Source organism: Nicotiana sylvestris, chromosome 7 (assembly GCF_000393655.2).
Source record: "Nicotiana sylvestris chromosome 7, ASM39365v2, whole genome shotgun sequence".
Classification (NCBI taxonomy): Eukaryota; Viridiplantae; Streptophyta; class Magnoliopsida; order Solanales; family Solanaceae; genus Nicotiana; species Nicotiana sylvestris.
The window spans coordinates 87,006,770-87,029,874 of NC_091063.1; the positions used below are offsets into that span (position 1 = coordinate 87,006,770).

Below are 23,105 nucleotides of genomic sequence, written 5' to 3' on the forward strand. Positions count from 1 at the left end.
TGAGTCGTCTCGTGGCTTCAGAACTTTTGTCATTTAAATTACTTGCAAAAGCTATAGCAGCCCAATTGTCAGGCACACGAGGTAGAGTCATTCTTTCACGTTGGAACCTATCAACGAAGTTTCTAAGCAACTCCGAATCCCCTTGTTTGATTTTGAAGATATCTTCCATCCTTTTCTCAACTTTTTGTGCTCCCGAATGTGCTTTAATAAAAGAATCTGCAAGCTCAGCAAAAGAATTAATAGAATTTTCAGATAAAAGAGAATACCAGGTTAATGCACCCTTGGTGAGTGTTTCTCCAAATTTCTTGACCAATACTGATTCAATTTCTTGTTTGGTCAAGTCGTTGCCTTTCACGCCGGTTGTAAATGCAGTCACGTGGTCACGTGGGTCTGTAGTACCATCATATTTCGGGATGTCAGGCATTTTGAATTTTTTCGGAATTGGAAGGGGAGCAACACTAGGCTTCCATGGTTGTTGTGAGTATTTGTCCATGTCTACTCCTTTTATTACAGGTGGAACTCCAGGGATTTGCTCTATTCGCTCATTTTGTTCCTTCAGTTGTTTCTGCAAGGTTAGTACTAAATTTTGCAAATATGAATTATTTAAATTACCTGGTCCCCCTTCTTGTGGTTCACTGAGGGTTGCTCCGTTTCCAGAATTATCAAGACCAGAACGGGGGTTCTCCAATGTATTATTATTAGGAGTCGGCGTAGGTAGCGCAGCAGGCAAACGACTAACAAGTGCCTGAAGTGCTTTGCCGACTTGTGCATCGATTAGCTTTTGCAAAGCTTCAGTTGTAACTCCTTCAAAATGTTCAGATTGCTCTTGTTGATCAGTGCGGGATTCAGTAACAGGAGTGCCTTCACGAGATTGACGTGGTGAATTTAAGAGGGAACCACTGTATCTTGATTTTGATGTATTTGATTTTCATGGCTTCCCAATGTGTTGTTACTATTGTTGTCGGCGTTATTGTTTGACATGGTGACGATAATAGATAAGATATAGTTTAAAAGGAAAGATTATCAGATTCCCGGTAACGGAACCAATTTGTTTAACCAAAAATATGAGTCCTTGGTCAAAGCTAAAAGAGAAATTCGGGTTACTGATAATTAGGAGACAAAAATAAAATACTTTTGAGAACAATGACAGAAGGTAAATAGATTAGTATTTTAATGAATTCTCAATAGTATTCCGTGTCCTTACAAATGATGATCCTTCTTCCTTTTATAGATCATTCTAAGTAAAGGAATAAAGTCTCAGCTTTAATGATATAATCATGAGCAATAAATGACATTAAATAGGCCGTTACACAATCATTCCTATTAAATACCAACTTTATAACGTATCAGACATTTAATAATGAATTTGGGCTCCTTTCTGTCATCTGATCCTTGCTTTCAATGCCTTCTAATCCGTTGGCTGCAAATAATTTAAATTGGTACGAGACTCGTATCTATACGTCGTCTCGTTCTTATTTAAATTCTTCTTCCCGTGGCTGTTTTCATCGTGCCTCTTAGTCAATTGCTGTTCTTTGACCATTCAACTAATCTACGTGTCATGCCACATCATTTTTAATGTAAATTCAGTTTTTTTCCCAATACAAGTTGGTTTTCAACTCCTCCCATCAACACATTACAGATTGTTAACACCTCATATAAATAATTGAAGATAAATACCAAGAAATAAAATATGCATATAATTTGTTACTAAGGAGATTTTCATTCGAAAAGTATTCAAAACTTTTAATTTCAAAATCTTGTTATTTAATTCTTTTTCTTATCAGCCATGCCCATACATTCATCCTCACCTTATATTGGCACGGGTTGAATCCTAGATCTATTCAAGATTTTGGATCTCAATGGTAGCATGGCAATACGCAATGTTCCCATTATGTAATTTATAGTACTTTACAGATTGTTTACATTTGTTCTGCCCTTTGTGACTATCCTTGTAGTATCTCTCGATCGCGACGCATCCAAATTACGACAAAACTAGCACCTATAACAAAAGGGAACTGTTTGGTGGGATGGTTGAGATTTCCTCTTTCTTAACTAGAGGACTTAGGTTTGAGCCTTATGAATAAAAAAATTCTTGGTAGGGAGCGTTTTACACGCATAATAGGTCTACTGACAGAATTTAAATTAGTGGGATCAGTAGACTTCGATATCGAATAATTAAAAAAAAGGAAAGGAAATGTCGATCATGATGTGAGAAAAATTTAATATGAGGGTACAAGAAACATGCAAAGCTCGTATTCCTCTCCGAGAAAACTAAATCTTTCTTGTTTACCGACAATGTTTAATAGATAATTTGTTTCATTAGAATCTTTATTTCCCTAGTTGACTAATTTTAAGTTCTTTTTGAGATGAGTCCGCAATTGTGGGGAAATTTGTGGGATTGTATAGCTCTGATTTAGTGCATGAAAGTTGAAGAAAGGAATAATATGCTTTTAGGTGGGGAAAAGATGATCATTCTTTGTTTTTTTAAAACCCAACAGGCAATGGGCATTGAGTATGCACCCCAAACTAATTTTCACTCTTCTTTTGCCTTTTGACAAAGAAGAATAAGGAGAAGATGATTATATTGTTAGGCATGAGACTTTCACATAATTCCAAGGGACCCACCCGAGAAGGAGTTCACTGTTGTCTTAGCAATGAATTTGTAAAACTTTATATTCTTAACAGTTATGCTCGCTAATTGTTTCTTTTTAGTGGTTGGGAGATAACCAATGCTTAATCAAAGTTAGAGAGCACTTTTTAAAAAAAAAATAATGGTAGTATCTACCTTGATCATTGTTATCCATAGTTTTATAACATGTTATGTTATATTCTATTGTATTATATTGTTTTAAGAATATAACGTTTAGATAAATTGTATCGTATGTTGTTATTAAATAATATTTTTGATGTTTGGTTGATTGTATTATACTGTACTATAACTGTTAAGTTTACTAAATATCCTTAGTTATTTTAAATATTAAAAAAATATTCCCTAGATTAAACAATACTCGCTAAAAATAGCTAATTGGTGAGAAAGATAAGCTTCGAGAAAAGTTCTTCCTTTTTGTTAACTATCGCGAAAGGCCTGATACTTCATGTTTAACATCATGTTTAACACGAGTTACTTACTAGGAGTACTAAAACAATAAATCCGCCAATATATATCCAAGATGGAGCCATAATATAAAAATAGTTATTTTTTCATAAAATGTTATTCAACGGACAAGAAATTTTTTGTGCCAATTGCGAAGGCTTGCTCCAGTTTGAAATAGCTAAGCACAAAAAATTTAATAAATAAAAGATGATCAACATAAATTTTAATTATAGCATTAACAGTTTAGAGACAGGAACAACAAAAACAAATTTGCATATGAAAGTAGAAATATAATGTGAGCCATAAATAGAGAAAATAGTTTGAGAACTAACATGTGATAGATATTTGTAAATCACTCACGGTATTTTAATGGCTTCCAAGGTTAAGAACGAACCACAACTTGGAGTGAGAACGACGGATACATATTTGGGCGGAGTAACTGTAAAATAGGAGAAAGGGAAAATATAATTATGGAGCAATAAGTAAGAGTATAATTGGAAAGAAAAATATGAAACAATCCCACCATACTGATTTGGTTATTTTAAAAAATGAGGTTTTTTATTATTCCGGAACAATAAATTTAATAATACAATACAATCAATTTGAATAAACAATCAAAACAAATATTATTTTTGGATAACAATATAATACAATACAATGGATAATAACCGTCCAAACAAGCTGTTAGAGAAATGGAGACAATAACAAATGGTGAGTGACCTTACGTTTTTACGAGTCGCTTATAAATTGTATTTTATCTATGATTAAATATTTAAATTTACAAAAAGGAATTTCCCTATTCCTAGTTGTCATAATCTAACAGTTACTCTTATCAAAGTTGGCCCATAGATGGTCACTGACCCACCAAAAATTAAATTTGTCAGTTGCCCATTTTCATTGTGGGGTTCAGAGTTGAGGTTTATTCATGGACGCAGAGAATGATTTGGTTAAAATTTATGGGCTTTTGGGTACACTAAGCTAAATCTTGGTGGGATAACAGGATGGCAACATTCCTACTAACTAGGTGAGATTAATTGCTAATCTATTTATCATTACCATCACACTACCCACCATATTAGTCAACAGATTAACGAAGGCATCTGCATTCAGTCCAAGCTGAAGAGTTAATCTTATATCTCAATGGGTAGATTAACTCATGACATTTCTTTATCTCCAACACTTGGAGCAAATACCTAAACAGGAGAGCCCCCATATTTCTACACTTCATACTAAGGTAATAAGTGAATAATCAAAATGACAAATAGTTAATATGCTAGGGGGCCGCAATAAAATTCAAAGGTGTTTGACTATGCAAACCTGAGACACTGGGTTGGTATGCAATCCAAATGCCTAAGGCCTTGGTTTGGCCATTTACTAGAAAATGGCTATTTTCCGACTGCCAAAAGAGTCGAAATACCGTTAGAAAATGCTAATTTCCGACTATATTAAGGCCGAAAAACCGTAGTCACAAAATAGCTGGTCTGAAATAGTTTGCGATCGAATCGGTCCCTATTTTGCGACTACATCGGTTGCAAAGCCAAAATATAAAATCGACTAATAAATGTCGCCAACTGTCCGACTGACACAGTCAATTTTAATTTTATATTACTTTTCCCACTACTTCGGTCGCAAACGATATATATAATTATAATTTTCTTTATTCTTTCTCACCGGAGTGGTCGCAAATAATATAAAGTATTTTTATTTTATTTGAGTTTTTTCACTACTGTGGTTGCAAAATTATTTTAATATTATTTATTTATTTATATTTCCCACTACAGCGATCACAAACCTTATTTAATATTATTTTTTATTTAATTTTCCCACTACAGTAGTCGCAGATGTCCTGAATATGGAAAATTTTGAAGCACTTTGCGACTACCCTGATCGGAAATCAGTCGGAAAACTGAAAATTTTTTGACAGATTTCAGTTGTTTTAAAGCACCACCACCTACCAATTCAATTATACAACAACTAAACAACTAATCCACCATGCCAACGAATCAATCCACCATTCCAACCAATTAATCTACTATTCAACTAATCAAATCCATAAAATGCAAACAATTATAGAAAACATAAATATTTGTAACTAAAACATCCAAACACAAGTTAAACATTCAAGCACCATTCAATCTAGTCTAAAACATCACAATCATAGTAAGTGTAAACATTACCAAGTCTAAACATCCAACTAGAACAAATAATAATGTCTCAAACATCACAACCACAACAAGCTAAAACTCATTATCCCTGCCATCCTCTCCATTCAAAGGATCAAATTGACACATGCTCATAAGTTTCTCCACTAGACTCTGCAATTTATTAAAATCTGCGCGATCTTTTTTCCGTTCCTCCTTCAACTCTTCAACTTCTTTCCGTAATTCTTCCACCTCTTCGTGATTCTGTGAATAACTCGCATCACTTGACAACAATGTCGTAGAACGACCTACTGAGTGTTGTGATCCAAGACCGTAGGTTCTACCTTTCTTTGCGCCACCAACCACCTGCGTCCATATTGAAGCTACATCATTGAGTAATACTTGGGTTGAGCTACTATCCTCGGAATCGGGTTGACTTTGATGCCATTCCTCAAAACGTTTTTGATAGGCTTCCTTAACTTTAAATGTTAAGCATTAAATTATGTTATACTAACGGTATGAAGCACCAATAAATAAATTATGAGAGCTTCATACAATGTTCTACGCAGATGCAAATGGAAAAGTAAACGCAACTGATAATCCATAGCAGGGGAAAGGATTAAAGACATGAACCTATAAGATTCTTATTTCATATTCTTTTTTAGAGTAGACCAACAAGAAAGCAGAGTTTAATGTGCAATCCTCAAAAAGGCTATATCAGGGAAAAAGGAACAAAGACATAAGCTTTTAAGCTTGACAGCAATCCTCCAAAAAGCACTTCGAATAGCAAACTGCTAGAACGGAAGTGCACCAGCATAACAAATTACGTAGAATTTAGATCACTCGTCTTATCACAGCTTTCGGCACCTATAACAGCCTTAGGTTTCATATTTACTTTGTCAAGGAATGGCTGAAAGATTCAGCCTTTCCCATTACAGAGCTAACGTTACACCAAGTACAGCTTTGAGACATGTGATAAACCTTGTGATGATAATATCAAGTACAGCTTCCTGCTCTTTTGTATGCTTCACTTTGCTGTCAAATGCAGTCAGGATTGAGATATTACTTTGGGAGGTATGGAAGAGACTCAATGAACCAATACTATTTTTGGAAACACAATCTTGAGCCTCACCAGTACAACCATTAATATTATGCTAGCTATGTTGCTTCCATTTAGGTTTAGTAATTCATAATGTAAGATACTGGCGTTTATAGTTTATTCCATGATTCATGTCATTTTAATCATATCAAAAGGGAAGTCCTCTGCTAAGATCATTAATGTGTTCCTTAAATTGCTCTAAGAAACTACTCATCTATACGGCTCAGCATAAACCAACTACACCAGCTATAGAGTAATCAGCCTTCAATATGAATTGGCACACTAAAGGGCATCCAATAATAAACTGTAGTAGACTAGAATTTACAGTAAAGTTCTGTAGCAACCCTTCTTTAAAATATAAAATGATCACACCAAAATGTGTAGAACACAATTATTCACAGCTCGTATGGAAAATTTGTCAGTCAAGGTAGAAACTCTCTTTTTCTTCAACTTGACAGAGGTATAAACAATTATACAATCCACAAAGGACGTTGATTCAAATGTTATAGTTTCATGTTCAGATTTTCTGAAACAAAATTATAAAAAAAAGGAACAAATTTTTCCATATTTAAAGAAAAAAATAGAACAAAAAAGGCATTAACCTGACAACACTATTCTGGTTGAAGTAGTATTCATATTCACATATGAATATAACCAGACATCTTAATCACATCTGGCTAATAGGCAAGCTCACAGGAGATTCTTGTGCTAATATTGTAAGAATCAAACTAAGTGTTATCCCAATGCAAAACCAAAAGAAAAAACTAGAGAATCTTTCAGTTATGATCTTACATATGTCCTCGCAGCACGCAGCTCGATCCATTCTCTTGTACCATCCTTTTTTCTTTTTCATATGTCTGTCCTCAAAGACCTCAACATAAGTCACAAGGTCTCCCTTTTTCCTTTTCCCGCCAAAAAAAAAAGTTAGATAAAGTTCAATTGCATCTAGTTAAAATCAAAGCAAATATAACAAGAAAGTTACCATTCTCCTTCGATGGGTCTCCATACTAACTAAACCCCCAGTGTGCTATGAGCCACCCGTATTGGAGGCTAGAGCAGCCTTTCCAGCGTTGCTCCTCTTCTTAAATTCTTCAGAAGCCCATATCACATTAAGTTTATCCCATATGTCTTTTAGTATCCAATCGGACATCTTACCATCGAGCCGAGCTTTATAGAATTTTAAAGCCTATCAACAAATTTTTCCTCGAAATTATGACTTATTTACTGATAATATTTGGGAAGCCATGCACACCTTGTTTGCAAATTATTCAAAAATATTAGATGAAATAAGGGTAATTTGATAAATAATATAAAATTTATTGATTTTGTACCCTAAATTGATTCCACATCTGATTTACATAAATATATGGTATATCCGACCATTTACTCCAAGCAACTCGGTAAAATTCTTTAACACAATCCATAATCACCTTCGTAGATTCATTGGAGGGAACAAACCTGTATTAAAATTAATATATGTTAAAAATATATTCAACAATTCAAACCAATAATAAAGTAATTGCTTACCGAGTTGTCCCATCGGGAATGATAATCAGTCTGTGAAGAGCATCATATGATACAACCTCTTCAAAAGTCTGAGTCTGTGTCATTAGGAGCATGTGTAGATGTATCAATGGATGGGGATGACGGTATGGTAGAGCCTCCAACATGCGGCCTAGAAACACTAGAAGCGGATGATGATGGAGCAATAGATGTGGGACCACCATTCTAGCTAACATGGTTGCTTGGGGATGGAGTCGATGATGATGGAGGCATAGATAATGAGCCACCATGCTGACTAGTACGATAAGCTGGCGAAGAAGATGGTATAGTGTGCATACTCTGGGAACTAGAGATAGGCTTATATTGAAATGGATGACAAGGGGGCAAATTGAAAAAGTCAGGTGGCAGTGAAGTCTGTTGAGGAGGACTCATAAATAGCACAGATGAGGTAGTGGGACCTGAAGTATGCTGAGAAGGTTGGGAATCATGTCTTATCTTCTTTTTTTTACCATGTGTCATTTATGTAATATAATCATATTAAAAATAATAAAATATTTTAAGACATAAAAGATATAAAGTAATTCTTCAGCATATTAAATGAATAACGAAAACACATAAAAACCAACATGTCAATCCTCTTCGCTTGATTGATTTTCATCATTTAATTCTTCCTCATCTTTTATTTCATATTCATCAAGTAATTCTTCCTCATTGCTTGTTTCATTTTCATCAAATGATTCTTCCTCACTTGTTTCATGTTCATCGGTTGGATCTTCTTCCTTGTTTGCCCGGGATTCTCCTTCCCCAAAATCGTGTTGATTTGATCTACGAGTAAGGACGGAAGGATCATATTCATCATAGATGCCTTCACTATGTCGTAATACATCCACTAATTCATCATCAACCCTTTCTTGAACACTTGAAATGTCATTTTGGTACGCGACTTCTAATGCATCTTCAACTTCTACTCTACCTACGGGATTTTTTTAACTATCCTCCATATAGACTTATTCTTGCACGAAGGATAAGGAACATAATACACTTGTTTCACATTTTGTGCAATGATAAATGGATCATATAATTCATACTCGTTCGTGTGATTAATTTCAACTATTTTGTATTGAGGGTGAATCTTTGTACCTCTAGTAGGTGTTGGGTCATACCACTTACACCGAAAAAGTACCAATATTTTTCGACCAACCAAAATACTCTAGTTCTAAAATCTCTTGGAGCATATCATAATAATCAACATCTTCATCACCCTTTACCCACACCCCGCTATTATTAGTTTTCTTATTATTAGACCATTCTTCTGTATGAAACTTGTACCCATTGACAAAGTACTTAGATATCATTCTGACTTTAAGGTCAGGTCCACAAGCTATATCACGCAAAAATGGATCATTTATGCCATTGACTAGATTATGAACCTATATAGAATTAAAGAGAAGTTAGAATTTGAAAGGTAGATGTATTTAATTTGTAGCCACAAAATAAGACTTACAAACTCCTTAAACCACTCTGAAAATCTTGAATAAACAACATCATGCCCATTTACACCTATAAAGTAACTGCCCGGAAAAATTACAATTTTATTTAGTTAAAATAATTTTGATCTTGTAATAATCGTCTTTAATATAAGATAAGACTTACTTATAATAAGCTGGGACATCTGGACAATTCAACAATACATGTGTTGTAGCGGACTTTTTCTCTATCTCAGTGAAATTTTGCTTTTTACTAGTTTTTGGACCTCTACCTGGTTGATTGAATATGGAAATGGTGGTGCCAAAGGATCCGTAACACCTCCATCATCATGCCGATTTGGCCTATTTCTCAAATATGGCACATCATGTTCAAAATAATATAAACAAAAAAATGAAGTTTCTTTAGCCAGATGTGCCTCGCATTTCGATCCCTCAATCCTGGATCGATTTTTTACGGTTCGCTTACATTTTTCAATAGTCCTGCATAACACAATTTTTAAATGAAATAATATTTAATTAAAACACATCAAGAAAAAATAATTTAAAGTCATTACCTCTCGTAAGGATATATCCATCTACATTGTACAGGCCTTCCAAGTCATGCCTCTTATGCAAGATGAATGGGAAGATGATCCATTACATCAAAAAATCCAAGAGGAAAATTTTTCACCAGCTTGTTTAAAGTTAAGCAAATGTTACTCTCCATGTACACTAAGTTCTCCACCTTCAATATGCTAGAACATAATTCCTTGAAAAATAAACTTATCTCGGTAATAGGTTTTCATATTCTATCAGGCAAGGCTTTGAATGCAATAGGCATCAAAGATTTGAGGAAAATGTGACAATCATGGCTCTTCATAGACGTCAACTTCCCTTCTTTCATATAAACACACCTGGATAAGTTTGACGCATATTCATCAGGTATCCTCAAATTTTTAACCCGATCACAAATCTCTCTTCTCTCATCAAAAGTGAATGTGTAACTGGCCTTGGGCTTCTGAATCTTGTTGTTCAAGTATGTCAGGTACAACTCACTTCGCTTGCAATATTCCTTTAAGTCCATCCGAGCCTTCAAGTTATCTTTTGTAATGTTATTGACATCCATTATTGTATTAAACAAGTTGTCAAAAAAACATTTCTCGATATGCATGACATCCAAATTATGCCGAAGAAGATGATGCTTCTAATAAGGTAACTCCCAAAATATGCTCCGTTTAGTCCAATTATGCGTAACACCATAACCAGATATTTTATTAGACATTGAAACTCTGTTACCTTAGGTAGAACCCTAACTCTGTTCCAAATTTCTTCTAGCGATAATGCTGACGGTGGCTCCTCAAAATCAGTTTGATTATTCATAAATTCGCTAGTATTTCTCATAAACTCATGATCCCTCGGCAATAATCGATGGTGGCAGTCAAACCATGTGTTCTTTCCTCCATGTTTCAATGTGAATGCTTTTGTGTCTTTCATACAAGTTGGGTGATGGATATAAATTATTCATGTAATTTCATATGAAAAAAATAAGTTTTTAAAATAAAATATGAATAATAATATCCTATCCTTGCATATTTTCTAACAAATTTTATAGGAAAAAGAAATTATGAAAAAGAAGGAAAGAAGCTAAAAGACAAGAGAATGAAGCAAAGCCATAGTTGCACACATTATGTTCATATTCGCAAATGTGGAATATACATATGGGCTTATGGAAGGGGACAATAAGAGATGAAAAGGAGCATATTTGTATATGTGGAATCTATATACGCAAAGTCGCATCGCATACATAAAACCTACATTTGCAAGTCTAACCCATGAAGCCATGAATGGAAGCAAAAGAGCTATAGATGCATATGTGGAATTTATATACACAAAGGTCACATTTGCATATATGGAATCTACATTTGCAAATCTAACCCATGAAGTCAAGAATGGAAGCAAAAGAGTCATATATGCATGTGTGGAATCTATACTTGCAAACGTCACATTCGCATACATGGAACCTACATTTGTAAGACTAACTCATGAAGTCAAGAGTGAAGCACAAGTGTCATAGTTGCATATATGGAATCTAAATACACAAAGGTCACTTCACATACATGGATTTCACATTCGCAAAAGTGGAACATGACAAAAGCTACTCATCTTTTCCTATAAATAGCATGCTATCTTTGTATAAGCAAATCCAATCTTTGTAAGACAAGAACTAGTCTTGGTCTCTTTTTTTTTTGTAGTAAAAATATTTCCTTAGTCTTTTATATATTTCTAGTCTTCTAAATATCCTTTTTAGCTTTTCTTACTCCATAATGGAGTAATCTCTTTTCGTTGGGATAGCTGATGAAGCTTGATATATTTTATAATATTTATTATCTTAGTTTTTATATATTCTTGGCTTGAAACTTTTTATTTATCATTCATACTGTGTTGAAGTGATGATATTTAATTACTCTATCATCACATTTATATATTTTATCTCTAAGTTATTCATATATTAGTTTTATAATTCTCGCGGAGCAAAATTAGTATATAATAACTGATGAATAAAATAGTAGTGTGAAAGTAATTTTTCAGTAAACTATTAGTTCAAGTCAGTAATCTTGCTTTCCTCAGTTTTAATTCTCACGGAGGAATTATTGTAGTCAAGATTATTGATCCTTGGTAAAAATATTCTCACGAAGTTTTTTATTTTTTTTAGCACAATTCAAGCAAAAAAAATATTTCTGTTTAAACGTCACTAGTCTTAAATTGACTAATTAACATAATTCTCACGGAGTTTTATTAATTGATTATTTCTTAGTGAGCAAAATATATTGTATTAGAAATAAGCAGTTATTCTTTAGAGAAATAAACGTAGAAATTGAGATTTTATTATAGTAATATTATCAAGCGAATTCAATGATCCTTAATTTTTTTAAAATTATAAATCTTCCAAAAATATTTGTTTTGCTTAAGTAATTAACAAGTTTAAAACCTCAGTCACTTTTCATCAATTTGATTCTCTCAAATAGTAGTTAAAATATTACAAATTTATAGTATTGATTATCCAGTCCCTATGGGACGATATCTTAAACTATATTAGAATTTGACAGAGTACGAGCAGAAAATTCCAAATCACATTGGCCTCGTCACTGGGCAAGCTAACTTTCCCGCAGTCGACTATCTGGACAACGTTCCATAAGCAAAAAAATTATTTATAGTCCACATCAAAGCAGCATGCAATCTGAAGTTTTGTTTAGTTGATATATCATATGTTTCCACACCTTCAGCCACAATAACTTTAACTCATCATTAAAGGTTGCATGTATACATCAATCAAACTTTTGGGATTGCGTGGACCTGGAATAATGCAAGTTAGAAATAAATATGGTCTTGTCATACACAACTCAGGAGGAAGATTATACAGCTTAACAAACACTGGCCAACATGAATATGATGAAGCAAAGACGAAAAATGGAGTGAATCTATCTGCACATAAACCCAATCTAATGTTTCTTGGTTCATTAGCAAAATCAGGGAACACCCTATCAAAATGCTTCCATACTTCTCCATTTGACGGATGACACAAAATACCAGGTGGCCTTCTATTTTCATAGTGCCATCTCATATGAGGAGCAGAGCTCATTGATGCATACAACCTCTTTAACCTAGGTATAATGGGTAAGTAATGCATCGCCTTAACTGGAACCTTCTTCTTTTTGGAATTTATGGCTTCCTTGTTGTCACACCTCCTTTTTGCGCGCCCGCCCCGAAGGGTAAAATGCGCGAGGGAGTTTTTTCCAATTTAAGTGACAATATTCGAAATGAGATTTATTTAATTCAATTCAGAGTCGCCACTTGGGAAAGGTTTGGCTTTTGGTGTCCCAAGTCACCGGTTTATCTTGAATCCCAAATCGAGGAAATTTTTGACTTTTCAAATGAAGTCTGCGAACCAGAAATTCTGAGTAAGGAATTCTGTTGACCCGAGGGAAGGTGTTAGGCACCCTCGAATCCCGTGGTTCTAGCACGGTCGCTTAAATTGTTATAATGGCTAAATATCTGATTTAAATACATGTTATGACTTATGTGCTTTTATTAAGTTTAAACCGCTTTTATTATTATCATTTATTTTTATAGAATTGCAACGTCGTGAAAATGCATCTCGAACCACGTTACAATCAATGCACCCGTAGTTGTCAACACATTTCGACTCCGTTGAGATTTGAATTTGGGTCACATAAATGCGCACCCGAATTTAAGAATGTAATTTAATTAAGTCGCGCCTAAAGAGTCTAACGCATTATTATCTTTGGGGAAGGCAGTGAAATTCACTAAACAGTCCATCCCAAATTCTAAGTATTTATTATGATCGATTATTGAGGGCCCCGCGATTTGCATTTTATTTGGCGAGGCTCGTCTCATCTTATGAAATGGGTAATCTACTAAGTGATTGCACATTCCATGAATTATATAGCTATATCATGTATACTACTAAACAAACCATATATCGCAGTTTTAGACCAAAATAGTTTCGATTAAGTACAAGCTTACTAATGTGGTCTCTATTGAGCTATAAATTAAAGAATTACACAATTTTAACAATATTTATAAAGCTGTAAGTAAAGCAGCGACTGATTAAATTCCTTTGCATCTTCATTTCATGCTTTCAACTGTTACATCAATGCGAGATTCTAGTGTGTACCTGGATGTTGAAACGCAAAAGAAGAAGAGGAAAGCAGAGAAGTCAGCAACAGCAAGATGGAAACAGCATCAACAGTAGTAGCAAGGCAGTAGCAAGTGCCCAAACAACCAGTAGAGTAAACCAAACAAGCGAAAACCAGAATCCAATGGCAGTTTCAGAAGAAAGCAAGCAACGAACAACTGGGCAGGATTCCTATTTCAAAACTAAACTTTTGTTCTTTTAATAGATGCTAGAGCTGAAATTCAGTTCCGAAGCTGAATTTAAAACTGACTTCTGATTTTAAAACCAAGAAAACTCAATTTGAAACCTCTCTAGGCTGTTCCCAAATGCTCTCACTCTCACTGGTTCTCTTTTTGTGTTTTCCCTGCCTCCTTTCTGATTCTCAAGACTGTCCTTGATTTCCTGAACTATATTTTGATTTCCAGAACCTCTCTAAACTCTCTACTGTCTCCTTCTCAGTTTTTCTTTAGCTTCTGTCTCTTATCAGAATCCTCTCCAATCTGTGTATCTCCCTCTCTATTTATCCTAAAATCAGACTATCTGCAGCCTGTCAAAACAATTCAAACTCCTCCCATGTTCTCCTGCTGTCTTTCCACTCCCAGATAAAATAAACCCCCCTCCCATAATATTCCCCTGACAGTCCTATCTTTTAGATATGGTTTATTATTTCTAAACTAAATCAGGGTATGGGTAGCAGGGGTGTGTTCTGACAGCACATGCTATCCATTACACTGCAATGCACATGCTGCCCTAAGGTTGAAAATGAGTAAACAATGCCATCAATTAAACTAAAATCTGAAACCTAGCCTAGACTACAGCTATAAATCAATCCTTAGATGTTTTCTGATTTAGTTAATACACAGTGACAATGAACAAACTAAGCTGATTCACAATGTTTCAATAAATCAAAAATAGCATGAGTCGAATTGCGATCATTCCAACTGAAACTAATTGACAACGTATATCGACTCGACTATACTAATTATAACATAGAACAAACAATCGACCAAACAAACATAAATAGGGCATAGCCTGTTCTTGACAATTTTGCACGATACAGGGGAAAACAACATGCATTATTGGTTCGACGATATCAATTGAATTGAAATATGTATACTACTACACGAATTCAACATAACAGAATAAACAAACGACCAAATAAAAGGTCTTATGGAGATGGGGAAACAAACTGACAACAGAAATCCCAAAAATAGACAAACAAACTAAATAAACATGCTTATAAATTAATCTAAACTAAATAGATAACAAAAAGGGAATAGTGAACAAACCAGAAAAGTTTTAACACGGATGACCCAAGCCCAAGCTTGATTTGCCCATTTGAGGTCGGACAAATCCTAACCGAGGTGTTCTCGAATGAAAACACTTCGATTAGGATCTACTAGACCCCAAACTTTTGTTTAAATCCAAAACAGACTCCACGGACTCTTGTGTTAGGGTTTGAATCTTCAGATTTGGGTTTTTTGGATTTGTGGGTAGATTCGGACCAAACCAAGCTTGGTTTGGTCAAGAGAGAGGTCAGAGGAGTGTCTAGTGTGAATCTGGGGTGGGTTCGTGTAGATCGAGGTTTTGCTCGAATCTTCAAATGAAGATTCGAGAACCTAGGGGTTGATTCAATCTAAACGGTTGGTGGATTTGGGTTCAGGGGGTTGAGGTGGTCCTAGGGTGTTAAGGTGGAGGTCACCAGCGTCCTTGCCGCCGGCTTTACGGGGAAGGTGCATAGAGGTGGCTAGGGTTTGTGAGGTCCGTGTTTGGGACGATGGGGGGGGGGGGTTGGATGGGGCGTGGGGTAAGGTTTTAGACTTATATAGTTAGTGAGTGAATAGATATTGGCCGTCGGATATGTCGAGATGAAGGGCCAGGATCTTTCAGCTGGTGGGGAACGGTGTCGTTTCAAGTGCAAGGGGTTGGGTTGGTCCGGGGTTGAACGGGTCGGGCACATGGGAGTGGCCTGAGGCCGTTGGATGGGATTGGGTTTTAACGGTTGAGATTAGACGCCCTTATACGGCGTCGTTTGAGTAAAGGATTGGCCTGATCTGGGCCGTTCCTCTGTATCAATCAATGGCTCAAAAGGATGATGCCTATACAGCGTCGTTTGGGGCGTCTTGCAGAAGACTTGGTTGGACTGGGTCATTTGTATTGGTTTGGGCCTGATTTCATTTGAATTATTGGCCCAAATCCAATATTTTCCCTCTTATAACTTAAAAAATAAAAATTCCTAACTAAATTATAAAATCAAGACAACACCGTACAAATATTAATTAATACCTAAACGACAATTATCACTCACATTGAACATTTAATTAAAATAAAATCACTCAATGACAACAAATAGAGTAAAAGATGCATTTTTTTGTGATTTTTCCTTTTAAAACCAAATTATGATTTGGTTAATTCCTAATAGTAGAATGATATCCTAAAATTCACATGCGACATATATTTTTGTATTTTTATTCGACAAAACTAAGCAATCACAATCAAAACCACAAATAACTGCCAACAGTGCCACGTAAACTCAAAAATTGTATAACGAAACCCTTTGTTTATTTTTGATTTCTTTTGGAGTAATTGTCGTGTAAACAAAAATCACGTGCTCACAGCTGCCCCTCTTTGTACGAAAACACGCAGAGTTTCCGTACAAAGATAAAGTGAGCGGATATGAGCGATTTTGCATATTAGAATACTCCATGTGAAGCGCATTTTGAAAGATTTGACCGGATCTTCGCTTCAAAGATTTCCTACATATCCTGGGCTAAACAGGAATCAGGTCAATGTAGTTCGGGAAAATTTTGGTAGCTGGGACTACCATGGGATTGCAATACTTGCTGTTACTGCTGTTGCCGTTGCCGCTGCTGCTTACAGACTCCCTTATTACAACCAAAGGAAAATTGAAACTGAACTAACTACGTATGTCTGTCAACCGCTAGTTACAAGATTCCTATCTATGATTCTTTCGCAACTTGATCTTGGGTCTTAGCTGATTCCGCTTGTAGACTTCGATCCGAATCTTGATGCTTGCCAGTTGTAGGCGCCTGTTTATTTCTGCGATACTAAGTGAGACGGGATTGGCAGAACTCAGGACCTTGATCAAATCTTGGAGCGATCCGCCCTTTGTTTTTCCCAATATCTCGGAACATCTTCTTTTTGTCTTTTTCTTCTTTTTTTTATTCTGGATTGAGACTCATCTCGTGGGTAGTCTCGATCCATGCGTCTCGAGGTCAGACCTGTGGGGAAAAACAGACGAACGAAATATTCTGCCCCAGTTTCACTAGGAAAATTTCGTGAGTTAATTGCCAGGAAGTTTATAGAATTGATGAATGGATTGGAAGATTTCAGTCTACAAAACGCAACTCCGGGATTGGATCCCTAATATTGCCACAAGGTAAAAATGCTCAGTTCAGGGTTGGAGCCCCAATGCTGGCTAACAGAAAAAATGCTCAGTTCAGGGTTGGAGCCCTAATGCTGGCTAAATGGGAAAAATGCTCAGTTCAGGGTTGGAGCCCTAATGCTGGCTAAATGGGAAAATGCTCAGTTCGGGGTTGGAGCCCTAATGCTGGCTAAATGGAAAATGCTCAGTTCAGGGTTGGAGTCCTAATGCTGGCTAACAAACAATGCTCAGTTCAGGGTTGGAGCCCTAATGCTGGCCAAATGGAAAATGCTCAGTTCAGGGTTGGAGCCCTAAAGCTGGCTAACAGACAATGCTCAGTTCAAGGTTGGAGCCCTAATGCTGGCTAAATGGAAAATGCTCAGTTCACGGTTGGAGCCCTAATGCTGGCTAACAGGAAAAATGCTCAGTTCAGGGTTGGAGCCCTAATGCTGGCTAACAGACAATGCTCAGTTCAGGGTTGGAGCCCTAATGCTGGCTAAATGGAAAATGCTTAGTTCAGGGTTGGAGCCCTAATGCTGGCTAACAGACAATGCTCAGTTCAGGGTTGGAGCCCTAATGCTGGCTAAACGGAAAATGCTCAGTTCAGGGTTGGAGCCCTAATGCTGGCTAACAGGAAAAATGCTCAGTTCAGGGTTGGAGCCCTAATGCTGGCTAACAGACAATGCTCAGTTCAGGGTTGAAGCCCTAATGCTGGCTAAATGGAAAATGCTCAGTTCAGGGTTGGAGCCCTAATGCTGGCTAACAGGAAAAATGCTCAGTTCAGGGTTGGAGCCCTAATGCTGGCTAACAGACAATGCTCAGTTCAGGGTTGGAGCCCTAATGCTGGCTAAATGGAAAATGCTCAGTTCAGGGTTGGAGCCCTAATGATGGCTAACAGACAATGCTCAGTTCAGGGTTGGAGCCCTAATGCTAGCTAAATGGAAAATGCTCAGTTCAGGGTTGGAGCCCTAATGTTGGCTAAATGGAAAATGCTCAGTTCAGGGTTGGATCCCTAATGCTGGCTAACAGACAATGCTCAGTTCAGGGTTGGATCCCTAATGCTGGCTAAATGGAAAATGCTCAGTTCAGGGTTGGAGCCCTAATGCTGGCTAACAGGAAAAATGCTCAGTTCAGGGTTGGAGCCCTAATGCTGGCTAACAGGAAAATGCTCAGTTCAGGGTTGGAGCCTTAATGCTGGCTAAATGAAAAATGCTCAGTTTAGGGTTGGAGCCCTAATGCTGGCTAACAGAAAAATGCCGGGGATACTAACTGACCCTTTTTTTTTGTGTTTTCTTGTTTTAGTAAAATGTAAAAGAGAATTTTGTGGAAACTTCCCTTTCGGGTAGATTCCTTATTGCCAAACTGTTTCTTGCACTCATGTATTTTCTTCCTTGGGCGACACCTGCTTCTTGCACGGTTGTCTTGGATCATACATGTTTCAACTTTTCAAACAAAGAACAATTGTCAGCTCGGAAATGGCGGTTGGTTCGGTGACCTTGATTATTCCAGTTGCTTTGTTGCGTCCTTATTTCTGTTGAGAAATTCTGCCATTGATTGGATTCAAAAGGCGAAACCCTTTTAGACTGCTTAGGCTTTCATTTCCAGATTCCATGATGACTTGCCTTGTAAGGCTTTGGTTTTTTTTCCATCCCATTTTGCTTGGGTATTTTCAATGGGGATTTTATTGGGGAGACTCTGTGGGGATTTTTACAAGGGGAAGCTCTGTGGGGATTTGTCTGAAAGCGGATCTGTGGGGATTCTTTTTACAAAGCTGACTTGCTGGGGATTTGTTGGGGCAGGCTCGCTGGGGAGTTTTACAAAGGGAAGCCCCGTGGGGATTTGTACAAAGGGAAAACCTGTGGGGATTTTGCTGGGGAAGACTCTTTGGGGAATTTTTACAAAGGGAGGCTTTGTGGGGATTTTTTACAAAGGGAAGCCCTGTGGGGATTTGTACAAAGGGAAAACCTGTGGGGATTTGTACAAAGAGAAAACCTGTGGGGAATTTTTTATTTTTATTTTTGTTTTGTGACTTTTACTTCGAATGCAGTCAACATCATGATCCATCAGGTTTGGACCAACGTACCAACGAAGCGGGGTATTTTCCCTTACGAAACGGAACTCCGTGAAACCAATCCTGCCACCTATCCTTTCCAGTATATCCGGAACTTGGGGTTAAAAATGAAAGGGGATTCAAAGAAAAGTAAAACAAAGAACGGAGAAAGCAAATTTTATAAAAGAAGTGTCCCTTTCGGGACAAAAAAGACTTATCTGAGGGAAACAATGCTGACTTTAAATGGACATGACATGCTTTTTGGACTGGACACCTGACCTTCATATGAACTTGCATTTCCTCCCGAACCAAAATGGATCTGCGTTTCCAAACCGGTGGAACTTTGCCGAGACTTCCTGAGGTGGAGTCATCCTTTCGGCCAAAAGCGCCCTTTGCGGGTTTTCGCTAGTTGACCTCTCTCATTTCTCTTCTTGTCGTCGCTTGATAGCACTCTTTGCGAGTTTTTACTAAACAAGCTCTCTCATTTTGGTTTCTCTACTCCCATCGCCTCGCGGTGCCCGAAGGTTTTCACCGACAAGACTCTCTCATTTTGTTTCTCTCAATTTAGAATGTACCGACCTCCAATCGTGATATCTGTTGGCTCTCCCTACCTTTGGTAATTGATCCGAAGGACTTGTGCTTGGTAAAGAATGGTAGATGAAACTACAACTTCTAAGCCGTTTGGTGTGCCCCGGTTTCAATTTCAGGGTAAATGGGATTTTATTGTTGGTGTGACTGAACCTCAGAGAGAGGCTGCCTACGTATCCTTTTGGAATCAAGTCAGACGTAGTTCAGGCCTCAATCAATGTTTTGTTGTGTTTTTTTTTTTTGATGATTGGTAACTAAAGAAATGTAACCGGCTCAAAGGGCTTGTAGAGAGAGCTGATAGTGTTTGGGGTAGTGGGAATAAAACCTTCATCATTTCAAATGTGTCAGGACCGCTTGATTATAACTCAGACATAGTACCTTTTGACTACATCCGCATTCACTGCTGTTTCGGGATCATTTCCTTCAATATCACCTAGATACAACGCTCCTCTTGGCAATATCTTCCTGATGATGTATGGGCCTTTCCAATTTGGAGCAAATTTTCCTTTCGCTTCCTGGTGGTGTGGCAGAATGCGCCTCAGTACCAGTTGACCCACTTTGAAATTCCTGGGTCGGACTTTCTTGTTGTAAGCACGAGCCATTCTTCGTTGGTACAACTGCCCGTGACAAACCGCAGCCATTCGTTTCTCGTTAATCAAAGTCAACTGCTCCAATCGAGTCTTAACCTATTCGCTATCCTCGATTTCTGCTTCGACAATGGTTCGAAGCGAAGGAATTTCTACTTTCGCTGGTATCACAGCCTCGGTCCCATAAACCAAAAGATAAGGGGTTGCTCCTACTGACGTGCGTACCGTAGTGCGATATCCCAACAATGCAAAAGGCAACTGTTCATGCCATTGTCGGGAACTCTGGATCGTCTTCCTCAATATCTTCTTGATATTCTTGTTTGCTGCTTCTACAACGCCATTGGCCTTGGGCCGATAAGGGGTGGAATTCCTATGCGTTATTTTGAACTGCTCGCATACATCTCCCATCAAGTGACTATTCAGGTTCGGTGCGTTATCTGTGATGATAGTTGCAGGAATACCGAGACGACAAATAAGATTTGAATGTACAAAATCCACTACAGCTTTTTTGGTGACCGACTTGAGAGTGACAGCCTCTACCCATTTTGTGAAGTAGTTGATAGCAACCAGTATAAATCTGTGTCCATTTGAGGCCTTCGGCTCGATCGGACCAATGATGTCCATGGCCCAGGCAACAAATGGCCAAGGTGCAGACATGGGATGCAATTCTGTGGGAGGTGCATGAATCAAATCACCGTACACCTGACACTGATGACACTTCCGAACGAAGCCAAAGCAGTCCTTTTCCATGGTCATCCAGTAGTAACCTGCTCGAAGGATTTTCTTTGCCAAGACATACCCGTTCATATAGGGTTCGCACACTCCTGCGTGTACTTCGTGCATGATCCTTCTCGCCTCCTCGGTGTCAACACATCTTAGCAGATTGAGGTCCGGGGTCCTCTTATACAACAACTTGCCGCTCAAAAAGAAACCACTTGCATGCCGCCTAATGGTTCTCTTTTGATCTCCAGTAGCATGCTCGGGGTATTATTGTGTTTTCAAGAACCTCTTGATATCATGGTACCACGACTGTGTACACGATCCTGCCTCGATTACGTTACAGTAACCGTGTCTTTCCCTGATTTGGATTTCCAAGGGATCAACGTGGGCGTTGCCTGGGTAGGGTAGCATTGAAGCCAGGGTAGCAAGTGCATCCGCTAGTTCATTGTGACACCGTGGAATATACCTGAACTCTATTGATTTAAAATGCTTGCCGAGGTCCTCCACGTGCTGTCGGTAAGGAATAAGCTTGATATCCCGAGTTTCACATTCACCTTGGGCTTGCCGGATAATCAGGTCAGAATCTCCCATAATCAATAAATCTTCGACATCCTGATCGATCGCCATATGCATGCCTATGATGTAGGCTTCATACTCAGCTGTATTGTTCGTGCAAAAGAAATGCAGTCTAGCTGTGGCTGGATAATGCTGACCAGAAGGCGAGATCAAAATTGCCCCGATTCCTACACCTTTGGCGTTTACGGACCCATCAAAGAACATCTTCCAAACATGAGCGTTCTCCGAGACCACTTCTACGGTGTTATTTCTTCGTCCGGAAAATAAGTGCTCAACGGTTGGTATTCATCATCAACTGGGTTTTCGGCCAAATGATCGGCTAACGCCTGGGCTTTCATTGCCGTGCGGGTGACATAGACTATGTCGAATTCAGTAAGCAAGATCTGCCACTTGGCCATTCTTCCAGTAGGAATTGGTTTCTGAAATATATACTTCAAAGGATCCAGCTTGCTTATGAGGAAAGTAGTGTGGGCTTGGAGATAATGTCTCAGCTTTTGAGCGACCCACATCAGAGCGCAACATGTTCTTTCCAGCAGAGTGTACTTGGCCTCGTAGCCGGTGAATTTCTTGCTCAAGTAGTAGATCGCTTGCTCCTTCTTTCCGGTTACGTCATGTTGCCCGAGGACGCAACCAAAAGAATTTTCCAAAACTGTCAGATTCAGGAACAGGGGTCTCTCTGGCTCAGGCGGGACCAAAACTGGGGGATTTGAAAGATATTCTTTAATTTTGTCAAAAGCTTCTTGACATTCAGCCGTCCATTTGATCGCCGCGTCTTTCCTCAATAGCTTAAATATGGGCTCACACGTGCTCGTCAGCTGGGCGATGAATCGACTGATATAGTTTAACCTGCCCAACAAACTCATCACGTCTTTATTCGTTCTTGGGGGAGGTAGATCTCTGATAGAATTTATCTTTGTCGGATCTAATTCGATACCTCTCCTGCTTACTATGAAACCCAAAAGCTTGCCTGATGGGACCCCGAAAGCGCATTTGGCTGGGTTCAGCTTCAAGTCGTACTTCCTCAATCTCTCGAAGAACTTCCTCAAGTCTCGGATGTGATTATCCTGCGTCCTGGACTTGACTATCACGTCGTCCACATACACTTCTATTTCCTGATGCATCATGTCATGAAAAATGGCAGTCATGGCCCTCATGTAAGTTGCCCCAGCATTCTTCAGACCAAATGGCATAACCCGATAA

The 23,105-nt window shown here is 37.8% G+C and overlaps 1 long non-coding RNA gene across 2 annotated transcripts; it reads right to left on the bottom strand.

Annotated features, from left to right (window-relative positions):
- Positions 1 to 5,229: 5,229 nt before the first annotated feature.
- LOC104247551 (uncharacterized) lies at positions 5,230 to 8,904 on the bottom strand. Of its 2 annotated transcripts, none has more exons than XR_011401140.1 (5): positions 7,862 to 8,904; positions 7,666 to 7,792; positions 7,317 to 7,520; positions 7,127 to 7,236; positions 5,230 to 5,601 (listed from the first exon to the last, which is right to left on the bottom strand). It is a non-coding gene; the product is annotated as an uncharacterized lncRNA (long non-coding RNA). The 2 variants fall into 2 exon arrangements; XR_011401139.1 differs by having other exon boundaries at positions 7,317 to 7,586.
- Between the last annotated feature and the right edge of the window lie 14,201 nt (positions 8,905 to 23,105).